General features: G+C 45.9%; 1 protein-coding gene across 4 annotated transcripts in view; it reads right to left on the bottom strand.

Annotated features, from left to right (window-relative positions):
• The window catches only part of ARAP2 (ArfGAP with RhoGAP domain, ankyrin repeat and PH domain 2), a 1,514,823-nt gene that overhangs the window by 793,165 nt on the left and 708,882 nt on the right, over positions 1-12,776 (bottom strand). The gene's annotated exons all lie outside the window — the stretch shown is intronic.

Below are 12,776 nucleotides of genomic sequence, written 5' to 3'. Positions count from 1 at the left end.
CAACTTTCTCATTTGTAAAATGTGAACATGAATTCTATGCAAGTAACTATTAATAAGAAGAGTAGGCGGTGTGGTCAAGGACACACATTGCAAATGGTATGAGCACTAACAAAGCTGTAAATGTGTGGTGCATTCACAACAGTTTTACAGTAAACTTGCTACATTCAGGTTAACAACTGGTATTTACATAAATTGAATGGCTGAAAAAAGGATGCGGCGGTGTAGTTCTCAGGTGGAATGCATAGAGAAATAAGGAACGAGAGAAATAGCATTTACATTTTTCAATATCTAAACAATTTGAATGATTTAGTCACACATGAATAGTGGTACAGAAAAACGTAAGTCGCTCATTTTTCTGAAAATTAAAAACTTAATTGTGATTAATTATGGAATGTGTATGACAATGGAAAGGAATATCAATTAGCTACAAGCCATACTTACTCATTCAGTTAGGTAAATCGTATGAATTGTGAAAGTTCCAATTTTTGTTATTGCAATGGCATTGTGAAATGTATTCTTACCTTGCAATAGCTGTACCTTTATCTTTCATAAGTGTGAGCACTTAGGAATAAGATCAAGGCTGATGGTTCACTCTAAATGAATAAACAGACTGGAGAGGACTTGCACACACTCAAGCTGCACCACCCGTGCTTCACCTTTCAACCCAACCCCAAATGCATTTTAGTACATATGCCGGTGCATATGGAACTAGGAGACCAGAGTTTTCATCCAGGTTTTCTCTCTTTATCATTCTGATGTACTGATCTGTTGGTAATTACCATATTTCGTAATGTATTCCCCCAGAGTTTTGCATTTTTTTGTTGAGCTTGTTTATGTGGGCCACAGGACGCTGTGCACTGTATTCCTGCTAATCAGTTTTAAAGTGACTGTGTTCTCCCTTTCAAACCACCTGGGAAAATTGGCATATACATAATTGGCACATTTAATTTACTTATATGTCCATAGTATATGGTACTGCATGTTCCCATGGTCAGTAAACAAAATGAGTGGGGGGCTGCAGCACCCACTAAAGTAACACTGTAAAACCGGGCCCCCTGCTGGCAAGTTCAGTCTCATTGGGCAGTTTTAAAACTGCCATTTCGGCCAAGCAAAACAAACCTTTTGCCAGGCCAAAACCTTCCTTCTTAATGTTTATAGGCCAGGCTTAAGGTAGGCCCAAAATGCCCATAGAGCAGTGTGCATGGCATTTAAATAGTTGAACATGTATATTTAATGTTTTACATGCCCTCATAGAGAAAACCCTCCATAGCCATCTTTTCACTGTGGAAAGGCTGGCTCTCCATAGGAAAACACTAGAGTACTCTTTACTTGCTTTATTTCTGTTTAGAAACAGCTAGAAAACTGTTTAAGACCTCATTTTAATAGTAATTTAAAAGCCAATTAACTGGCTGTAAGAATTTGAGTATAAGTTGATGAGGGTGTGAATCCACCTCAAATATTAATCTACAAAAGTAACCCCCAGATGCATCAAGCATCCATTTTGCGATTCCTTATTAGCGAAAATAAGGAATCGCTAATAAGGAATTGCAAAATGGTATGCAAGAAGAAATCACTTTCAAAATAGCGATTTCTTAAAATTCCTTAATTTCGATTCGCAAATTGCGAGTCGCAATTAAGGAATACATCCCCATTCATTCCTATGGGCCTAGAGGCCCATAGAAATGAATGGGAAGAATTTTCAATTTGCAAATCGCAATTAGCGAATCGCAAAATGAGATTGCGATATCAAGGGTGCAGGGGTGTCCAAAGGACACCCTGTTGCACCCCTGAAATTGATCTGTACACATATGTTGCGCACACACATGCCCTTAGGGCATGTGTGTGCGCACATGAAACTTTGAAAAATGCACTTTAGTGCATTTTTCAAAGTTTTTGCAAATTACCATGAAGTTGTACTTCATGGTAATTTGCGAGCCCTATTAGCGAAATCGCTATTTTTTAAACTTTAATGCATTGCATTTAAGGAATCTCAATTTGAGATTCCTTAAATGCAAGTAATCGGAATTAAGCGAATTCTCAATTTACGATTTTTGCCTTTGGGATGATGCATCCCAAATGCAAAAATACCGGTCGCAAAGGGGCAGATTCTGAGAATCTGCCCCTTTGCAACCTGTTTTTTGCTTGATGCATCTGGGCCTAAGTGCTTAACTCTATGGTAGCTTGGCACAAAAGAAATCAGGATCAACTTAACTACAAAAGTGGATAGGTCCACCCCTTTTACCCAATTGCCTAGAGAGTGACCATGAGTTTTCCCCACCCACAGGCTGAAACTGGGCATGAATATGGCACCCCCAGTACCTTCCTAGAACACCCTTGGACCTGTGAAGAATCAGAAAGGCTGCCCTGCTCTCTGAAGAACCTGAAGGAAGACTGGACCTGCTTGCCCTGAGCTCACAACCCTAGAAGTGAGTCCAAGAATCAGTTGGGTGACCTCCTGTTTGAGCTAAAAAGGTAAAACAAGCTTCTAGGTGCAGTCCCTGCAACTGCCCAGCTGACCAGTATCAACTGTACCTGGCTTAGACCCTGCTGCTTGCCTTTGTTTGAGTCCTAACTTCCAACTGGTGCCCCACAGCTCCTGGACCTTTCGCTTGTGTTAGAGTGTACTCCTCCTGTCCCCAAACTGAAAGGCTGCAAAAGTTGGGACTTTTTGTCAGCTGTCTGCTAGAAGAACCAACAGAGAACGGGATTGCTGTTGATGCCGCAGCCGTTGAACCACAGGTCATCCTCAGCTTGCTGGTTTGGCCCAATAATGAAGACTTGACATCCAGGAAAGTTTCTAAGTTCAAACATAGAGGATTTAATCAGGACCGGCACCGAACAGCAACCCTTCGATGTCAAGGCCTTTCTGGGCACTGACTTTTGACTTTCTCACCTTTTTCGGTGACCGCACAGGGACCCAGATCTTTAGCAACCCAACATCAAACCATACTTGCAGCTTGCTCTGCTGACAATGGGTTGATGACCACTCTTCTCGCTAAAAGTTGCAACGTCCATAGGTAAACTGTCCACTGTGATGAAGCTGGTCCCTGTATCCGACCTGTGGTCAGCCTTACCTTTTTTGACACGGTCCAGTGCGACCAGATACCATTGTTGGCATCTTGTGCTTTTTTGTGCACTTCTAATTCAAACTTTAAAAATGTATACTTCTGGTTCTACCTTTGGTTTTTGTCATTTTTGGTGTAATTTTCTAAATTAAAATATTCTCTTTTTTCTGGTTTGTTTTTTATTTGTGTTGCATTTTCTCTTTATTACTGTTTGAGTATTACATGAATACTTATACATCACCTCAAAGTTAAGCTGGTCTGCTATGTAGCAAGCTGATACATGGTTAATCATAACAATATTTAATTACTTTAGTGGTTCACCCTGACAAGGATTGTGATTATTACTTTAGGTGGGTTGTTACACTCCCCAGCTAATGCAACAATTTTGCACAAAATTGCTTCATTTATAAAAGCAACAGAGACAGAACCCTAAAGCACAAAATGCTGCAAAGAAACTAAAACCTTATTAGCTTAAGAAAAGAAAGGTTTTCAGATCTTCAACTTCAATATCTGCTGACCATTTGCCAAAAAACGGTGGTATTCCTTCCACCTGAGTTTTATTTATGTATTTGTATTTGTCAGTTGTTAAGGGAAGCGTTTGCTCTGAAAGAAGCATCCTGGTGCTGTGCGGACATTTAGCTAAGCTTCAAGAAACATGAATAGCCCGATCAAGGTAGTTAGATGAGTGAGGAACACAAAAAGTCAGGGGATGCAATGATCCAGGTTTTTCAATAGTTTCCCAAAGAGGGATTCCGATTTGGTGGATCTCATGTGACTGGGTAGAAAGGTTCCTGGCTTTGGACCCAAGTGCAGCCAGGAATAGGCTACCTTTTGTCTTACACCTGGAAGAAGGAGGTTTGAGTAAGTTTGCTGATGAGGATCCAAGAAGGCGGGTAGTAACATAAGGCATGCACCTGTATGTAAGGTATTTAAACCCTAATGGCCTGAATGATCTAAAAGCGGTTAACAGGATCTTAAAATAGTACTTTTGAATGGATAGGTAACCAGTGTAGGGTTTTTAGGGCTGCTGAGGCCAAGGAGCAGCACAGCTTTTTCAGTACTAACAGTGCGGCTGCATATTGTACTGTCTGCAATTTGCTCAGCATCTGCTTATTGGTACCTGCATACAGGCTGTTGCAATAGTCTGATTTTTACGTATTAAGAGCTACTGCCGCCATCTTTCTTGCAGAGCAGGGAATGAGAAATAAGAACTTTTTAATAGATGTTTTCAAATTGAAAACTTTTTAGAGATTTTATCAAATGTATCAAATAGTGCCGGAAAGATAGGGAGGCATCAAATTTTGATTACCGGTTTTTTACCACCTCTACATTTTTTGGTGAGGGAGGAGTATCTTTGAGCCACCACAAGCTCCGGTCAAATCGATTAGTTTTCCCTACTGGCATAATCTCAGTTTTTTGGGTGTTGCTTCTAAGATGGTTGAATTGCATCTGTCGGATAACTTCAGTGAGGGATAATATAAAATAGTGTTCTAAGTCAGTGGAGTCTCTGTCTAGGACTAAAATCAACTGAGTGGCATCGGCATAAGAAGTGGCGTCATTATTAAAGGATGATATCAGTGGAATAAGAAGGGGCCATGTATATATTAAATAACACCGGGCTAAGGGAAGATCCCTGTGGTACTCCATGAAGTAATAGCCCCTTGCATTTGACCGATAGGGTCCTAGTGTAACTGTTAGAAATGGGATTTCTGGTTGGCTGAGGCTTGCGCCAAAGCAAGGCAGAAACCACCACTCTAGTTAGGGCAAGAAAGTTACACTCCAAAGATAACCCCTGCTCACCCCCTTGGCAACGTGACACGAGCAGTAAGGCTGATCCCCGGGGCAATGTAAGTTAAGTATTTGTGCACGCACCCACCAGCAACAACATCCCAGGCTCCCCACAAAAGGAACTCCACACAAGGTATATGTAAAAATAGCCTTTGTATTACAAAACACATTAGATAGTAAACACACACTTTACAATGTGCCAGAGGCACGGGCAGAATTTACAGGAGATTATGTACATGGGACAGGGTCACCTGGACCACTGTCAGGAATAAGCACTTTTAGAACTTGCTGTTGGTAGAATTAGCACTTTGTAGAAGTAACACTTTTAGAACATAGAACATATAATAACTGGCGGCGGATACGAACTGTACCTTCCGTTCTGGTTGCGTGGGATAATGCGAGTGCTCTCCTCAGTAAGCCTGAGCGGGCGGCCAGCGTGCTACAAGGGTGTGACTGGGGTGACCAAGGTGTGTGGCTCTGAGGAGGAGGGGGGCAGGGAGCGGGCGGCCCAGCGAAGAGGATGCGGCTCAGAGGAGAGCGGCGTGGCTCGAGGCATGAGGGCGGCCAGGCACGAGCTGCCGAGATGCAGGATGCGGGTGGCCCAGGCGGAGCAGAGCACGGCTGCACAAGGAGCGGTGCGGCTCTAGGCGGGGGCGGCCAGGCACAAGCTGCAGATCGGAGTGAGCGAGGCACACTTCAGACGAGGCCCCAGCGGCCCAAGGAGATCAGACAAGTCCCAGCAATTTGTCAGGGAATGCACAATAGAGTCCACTGGTCCTGGGACTCTGGTCAGGGGGCGAGCTCAGTATCAAGCCCTTGGAAATAGTTTTAAGCACCAAATAGCAATGTAGCCCACAACCAGTAACCACTAGTCAAAGGTAAGTACCACCTACGCAACCCTAACCACCTTAGGAAAATACCACGCAACTAACCATGAACTCGCTAGCATAACTATACTAGGAAACACAACCACCTAAGCATAAAAATACATTTAGGGGTATAGGTCAGGAGCATTACACATGATGCATAAAACACATTCAGAGGTGTAGGCAAGACACATAATCCATAAAAACACATTCAGTGGTGTCAGAACACAGGGTGTGCAAAACATACTACACACAGTGTAAATGTAAATGTAAATGTAGTTGAGCTTATATAGCGCACAGCTACCCACAGTGGGTGTCCCGGCGCTTGCTTAGGGAACCCTTCCTGGTATTCCCCTGTGAGATAGCAGGGTATCCACAAGGTGAAAGTCAGGCATCCCGCCGCGAGGGGCCGTTGTGGAGATTAAGCAAGCTATTGCCCAGAGTTGCAGAGTGTGAACCCGTGAGTCGAGGAGGCACCGGGGCGAGAATTATCGAGTCCGTGGAATTTTTAGCCCAAGACCCCGCCGAGGCGGGGAATTGAACCCTGGTCCAGGACCGATCTCAGCGTTCGGGTCTGCTGCCTCTAACCCCTGAGCCACACTTCTCGACATAAGTACATTTCCTAACACCCCAAGCATTAGCGCATAAATCATAACAGCACATAAAGCACATTAGTGCAGAAATCACATTTAGCACATAAATCACATCAAAGGCCAGGTTGCGCCACTGCGCCAAAACCTAAACGTAGCAGCTGCCCACTACTTGCTGGGCAGCTGATGACAGGGACAGAACAGGGCCTAAATGCTGCAGCTGGCACTAAGTGCTGCGCAGCTGTGGAAGGCCAAGATAGGGATGAAGGAGTGCGACTCACTCCTGAGTCCAAAGAACAAGTCCCTAGAAGAAAGAACCTAAACAGTGCAGCTGCCCACTACTTGCTGGGCAGCAGTGAATCAAAAACTGCGGCGTGGGCCCTCACTGGACCCCAGGACAAAGACTGCGCAAAAGGGCTGGAGCCCTCGGGCTCTGGATCAAATACTGCGCACTTTGGAGCCTTCTAGGCTCTAGGAACATAGACACTATGGCAAAACACGCTCATCGTTGGAGCCCTCTGGCTCTGGGACTCACGTGCATTTTTGGGAGCCCTCCAGGCTCTAAAACAATGGGGGCCCTCAGGGGCAGGACACAGGCCCATCTGGAGCCTCAGGGGCACGAAACAAAACTGGCCCCAGGACGTCCTGGGCCGCCCTACATGCCAACAGCATACGGTGCCTCGCGCTGGTACTAACACCCGCCTGGAGCCTCCAGCCCGTTTCCACTCACCGGGCTGCTGTCCTCCGGCGTGGCTCCTCTGAGCAGGCGGTGCGGGACTTCTCTGCCGGGGCTCCCTCCAGGACACGGGAGCCCCGCAACACCTCTGCTCTTCTCGGCTGGTGGCTCTCTCCCCACTTCACAGGAGCCCCAGGCCACGGGAGGACGCCACTTCTTCTTGCTCTGGGCTCGAGGAGGCGGGGTGGGCTCCCGACCTCCTCAATTGAGGCAACAACTTCCAGCCGCACTTCCTGGTGCCGGCGTCATTTCCGTCTGGCGGCCCCGCCCACAACCAGGCGGGCCGCGGATGGCGGCAGCAAATGAGGGGTGGGCACCCTCGGTAGGCATGTAAATTGAAGACGCGAGGTGGGCACTCGCTAAGGCACGCAAACACGGGGTGCGCACCCGTATTAATAATAAGGCAAACAAAGACGCAGGGTGGCACCTGCGCACTCGGGGTACACAAAGGGCAGGAGCGCTTCCCTCAGAGGGAAAACGACAGCGCTCTGCCCAGAAATGGAAAATAAAGCGCTCCTAACAAAGAAAAAGTCCTGCAGTCCCCCCAGGCAAGGCAGAAGGGTCCTCAAGAAGTCCATCAGCAATCCAGGGGCTGGGCAGGGCCCAGGGAGGCAATCCTTCCCCTGGGCCCCAGCAGCAGCACGCCTCTGGTAGATTCTAGTCAGGTCACAGCCTCTTTTTATACACACAATTCCTTTGTCTAAAGGTGCAGGCAAGGGGCGAACCAGATACAACTGGTTCTAGAGCACTTTGTTTTTTCTCATCCCCTCTCTCTGAGAGTATATATATATATATATATATATGGGTCAGGGACATCAGACACACCACAGGGGGTGGAGCCAGCATTGTGGGGGGAAAGCCCAGCCCTATTCAGGTCCCAGGTGCACTCCTCCCTAGCCATCTACATGCAGATCTCCCATTCACCACCGGGGCAGACCCATCCTGACTCCAGGAGCCTGGCACACCAGCCAGCCCCAGCCAATCACAAGCCAGCACATTCACTGCACAGACAGGCCAACTTCTAGAAGTGGCACTTCCACACTAGTCACATTCATGCTGCACACATCATCGCACAGCATTTAATCACACGTGTCCGCACATACCAAACTCGAGCCTGCACTCCCCACACATCAGGAAGTACCAGGGACACACACATTCCCCATGCATTCCTATGGGAGGGCAGGCCAATCTCACACACGCACTCAGAGAGCGCACGGACTTTACACTGCGCCACAGTGCTAAAGTGCGCAAAGACCAGACATCATTATAATTAGGTAACACTAAAAGGCAAAACGTTCAGGGGTGAACCTGCCAGAAGGGCCAAGTCCAACAGTAACTATTTGTCATGGATTGGATCTCGATTAAATCAATTGCTCCACATTTTTAAAGATAATCATATTGTATTTGTCCAATAATTCAGGGACCTCAGTTCACAATATGAACATCTTGTCCTGAAGATGGTCTTACAGATGAGAACAAATAGACCAAAACGTCGACAAGCTCACCCAATTTCATACACAAAGAAATGTCTTCCAGGGTGCGAAATGTTTGAAATGGGTGTTAACAAAAGTGTCATGAGGAATCAGCTGCTATGTAAACAATTTATCTCATTCACTTTTGTATACCTTTGATTTGCTTTTTTGTACCCTTAATGGATTTTTCTTGATAAATTTATATTTTTCTAAAAAAGTATACATTTGTTCTTGTTTTTCTTTGGTGATATATTCACGTTGAAGGAATATGTTTGATTCAGAATTCTTTTTTTTTTTTTTTAAAGACCCCAAATGTAATTTAGGGTCCGTGTTCGGGTTCAGCTTCTTTTGAAGTGGGCACTTCTCCTTTTCATCTTTCATCATGGAAGTGGTCTGTCACAGCAGGCACAACTCTGAAGCTGACTGGCCACAACATAATTCATGGGACTGACCATAGTTTACAACTGGATGTCAGTCACAGTGATATGTGAATCAACGTATTATTTTAGACCCCCAACCCTACTCTTTATGATTCTCTTATCAGCACCATCTCCCTTCCTCAGATGGGTCCAGCCCCTTCCTTGACATCTATACATGAATCAAAAAGCAGCCTATGGAGATGCAAAGGGAGTCTCTCTCTTTCCCTCCAGTATGTCCCCACCCAGTTCACAGGAATGCTACAGCACACAAATCTGTCTGGGGTAATTCCTCGTCTCATGTTTTTAAAAGGCAGGCCTGGACTTCCCAAAGTGAAACCCAGGGTCCTCCATATGATGTACGTTTGCAGGCACACTTACACAGTGTACCTTCATAGCACACCTTCTGTTCAGCACTAATATCTCTATACACAGTACCCTTACATGTACACTCAGTCTGCGCACACTGTTCAGCACTGACACTTTTCTATCTTTAACCAGGGTGTGTTATTTGAAAACCAAGTGTTGGAAATGGCTCTTTTTGCAGGGGTATCCCCAAACTTTTTGCTTCTTCCGCCTATTTTTTCCTGACCTGTGTTTGTTGGCTATAGGACTCTGGGCACTTTACCACGTCTGATCAGTGCTAAAGTGCATATGCTCTCTGTATAAATTGGTATTGTGATTGGTTCTCCCTGATTGGCATATTTGTTTTGCCAGTAGATCCCTAGTAAAGTGCACTGAGTGTCCCAAGGCTGGTATATCAAATGCTACCAGTAGGCCTGCAGCACTAAATGTGCCACTTACATGAGTAGCCCTGAAAATATGTCTCAGGCCTGGCACAGCTGTGCCTGTGAGAAGTTTGTTAACTGCCATGTCGACTTGGCAAGTGCACCCACTTGCCAGGCCCTACCCTTCCCTTTTAGTACACATAGAACACCCCTATGGTAGGCCCAAGGTACACCCCCCCCCCCCCCCCCCCGGGCAGGGTGCTGTGTATGTGTAAGGTAGGACAAGTACTGGTGTGTGTAAAATGTCCTAATAGTGAAATAATGCCAATTTTGTGTTTTCACTATTGAAAGGCTATCTTGACCCATAGGCCAGAATGGGGAATGCTTTGTGACATCTATCATATCTCTCCATAGGGACAAGATAGAAAAATGGAGATTGCTATCCCTGAACACAGAATTTAATAACACATCTTTTAGTAAATATGGTTTCTAAATTGTGTGTTTGAAAATAGCACTTTTTGAAAGTGGCTATTTTCTTGTTCACCCATCCTGTGTGCCTCTGCCTGTTTGTGGATTGACTGTATGGCTTTGGAGTGACAGGGGCTAGAGAGGTGCAGTGGCTCCGGGAGTCTGGATGAGTCAGCAATAGGCTGAATAGGCCTGATCTGCATTTGGAGTGGTGGGAGGAGTAGCACCTACAAATGAATAGGGCTGTGCCTGCCTTCCACAATGCTGGCTCTGCCCCCCTGTGGCGTGTCTGGAGCCAAGGCTCACACTGACACTGACTGGATGTTGTTGTGCACTTGCCTAGTGCCCCCCAGAACTGGTTTGAACCGGGCTCAGAGCCCCTTGCACAAAGAGAACAGACATTTTGGGGTATAAGTATCAGACCCAAAACCCCAGACTTTAGATCATTCCTGGAATTCAAGAGGAACCTTTTCTAAGGAGAAGAGCAAGAGAGACTGAGGACAAGTACTGCCCTTGCTGTGTGTCTGGGGTTAGCCTGCAGTTGCTGTTTCTGCCAAGGAAAGGAGAGGGACTGTACTGTGTCCCCGGCTTGAAGGAGATCTCCAAGGGCCTGAAGTGAGCTGGCCTCCTGTTCTGAAGTCTCAGGGACACGAAAGACTTCCTGCAAATCTGCTGGTGCTGCTGGACTCTGCCATCTGTGAGTCCTACCCTTGCCTGAGGTGCCTCCTTCCAGTTACAGGACCTCAGAGGTGCGTTTTGCAGCTAATCTCTGCAAGAACCAGCGCGAAGCATCGCAAAGTCATGTAAAGTCCCTCAGAACTAGTGCCGGACGGCGTGAAGCATTGCTGAGTCTCGGCAGGTGATGCGAATTCTCGCCGCGCAGTCCCCAGCACCGACACCGGATGGAGCGAAGCCCCGCAAAGTGGCGCATCACCTCTGGTGTGCCATGCATCGTACCTGTGCACCAAGCTTTTCCATGCATCACCCGCAGACCAGAATCGTCTAAGATTTCAAGGCCTCACTTCCCCCTACAGCCCGGATTCGATGCATCACTTCTCCTATGTGCAGCAGAACTGTCACCTCGCCGCCCCAGGGACTCAGGAACTGGCGCATCGCTGTGTTTTCCAACACTTCCTTTCTCTGCGACTGTTTGGTTTTGTGAATTTTTACACATCTTCAGGTACTTTGTGTATAAGTCATGCATCCATAGTTTTCTATAGTACAAGTTTTTTAAACCTTTTGAAAGTTATTTTTTTAACCATGTATGTTGAATTTTTGTTGTTTTGGTCTTGTTTAGTTTACATAAAGATATTTTATTTTGATAAACTGGTGCAGTGATCGTTTCTGGTGGTGTTTTCACTGTGTTACTGTGCGTGTTGGTACAAATACTTTACACATTCTCTTTGGGATAAGACTGTCGGCTCATGCCAAGCTACCAAGGGGGTGAGCAGGGGTTATCTAAAGTTTGTATCCCCGTACCCTGATAAGAAGCAAGGGTCCCTCTTTGGACAAATGTACCTACCTCTGCCAACTAGAGACCAGCATTTCTAACACCAACACACTGTCAGCACATACACTCACTACATGATTTCTGCACAATTCTTCACCCTTCATATATTGTACTTCACGCAAGCACACATACACCCAACACATGCGGTACCTGCCTACGCACTGCACAGCACTACATCGCTCATGTAATGTATTTCTCCTAGGCATTCATATAACCAGCACATGCACTTACCACACATGTACTGCATAGTCCTGCTCCATCAATGTACCTCTCCAAGCATGTATGCAACTAACACAGAGTTGATACTCCTGCGCTATGCAGCATCCCACATCTACCTGATATAGTCCAAGAGAGAGTTAAGCACACAGCAGTAAACTTTTAAAAAGGTGACTGAGCCTGTAGGGCACACTCCAGTGAAACAGAGTAAAAAGGTCCTGTACACTACTACTGATCATTACAAAGTATGCTGCCACCACCGCTCTTGCACTGCTTAACTCCTGGTGAAAGTGGCAACCTTCCATGACTACGAGGTTAGCGCTTTGTCTGACAATACAGCAATCCATGTGACTGGCCTATGCCATGGTGCACATGCATTACTCATGTTTGCCAATGACAAAAAAATCCACATTAGGGGTCCAGGCCACCATGTACCAGGGCACTTAGGGCAGAGGTACACACCTCATAACAAGGTAAGGACCTTTCTATCCCTACATTGCTAATCCCTTAAAAATGCATGCCCCTGGAAGACCAGCAAACTGGGGATAATTATGAAAGATGTCAGACTCAATTGTTGCTCACAAATCATAAAGAAGTACACCTGGAATTCAATTACAATTTCCAGGTGCACTCAAAATCCTCCAAAAGCACTTTCTGTGATTTGCCCTCCGGAAGACAAACCACTCTACAGTGTATAGCAGAAAAGAATGAATACACATTTTTTATGGACTTTTTCCCCTTCAGTCTAAAACATGTTTCCCACCATGGAAAGGAACTTACTTCTGTTGTTGTCCAGGATTAAATAAGAGTGTTTTTTCCCGGTCTTAAGCTGCAAAAAGTTTGTGCTTTTCCCTCAATTTATGAGTTTGTGGTTCTTCATCACAATTTGTATGGCCTGTCCTATTCTTCTGCATGTGACGA

This window comes from Lissotriton helveticus, chromosome 2_2, assembly GCF_964261635.1.
Source record: "Lissotriton helveticus chromosome 2_2, aLisHel1.1, whole genome shotgun sequence".
NCBI lineage: Eukaryota > Metazoa > Chordata > Amphibia > Caudata > Salamandridae > Lissotriton > Lissotriton helveticus.
The sequence above is the reverse complement of the archived record's forward strand: the minus strand, read 5'-3'. Positions and strand labels throughout refer to the sequence as shown.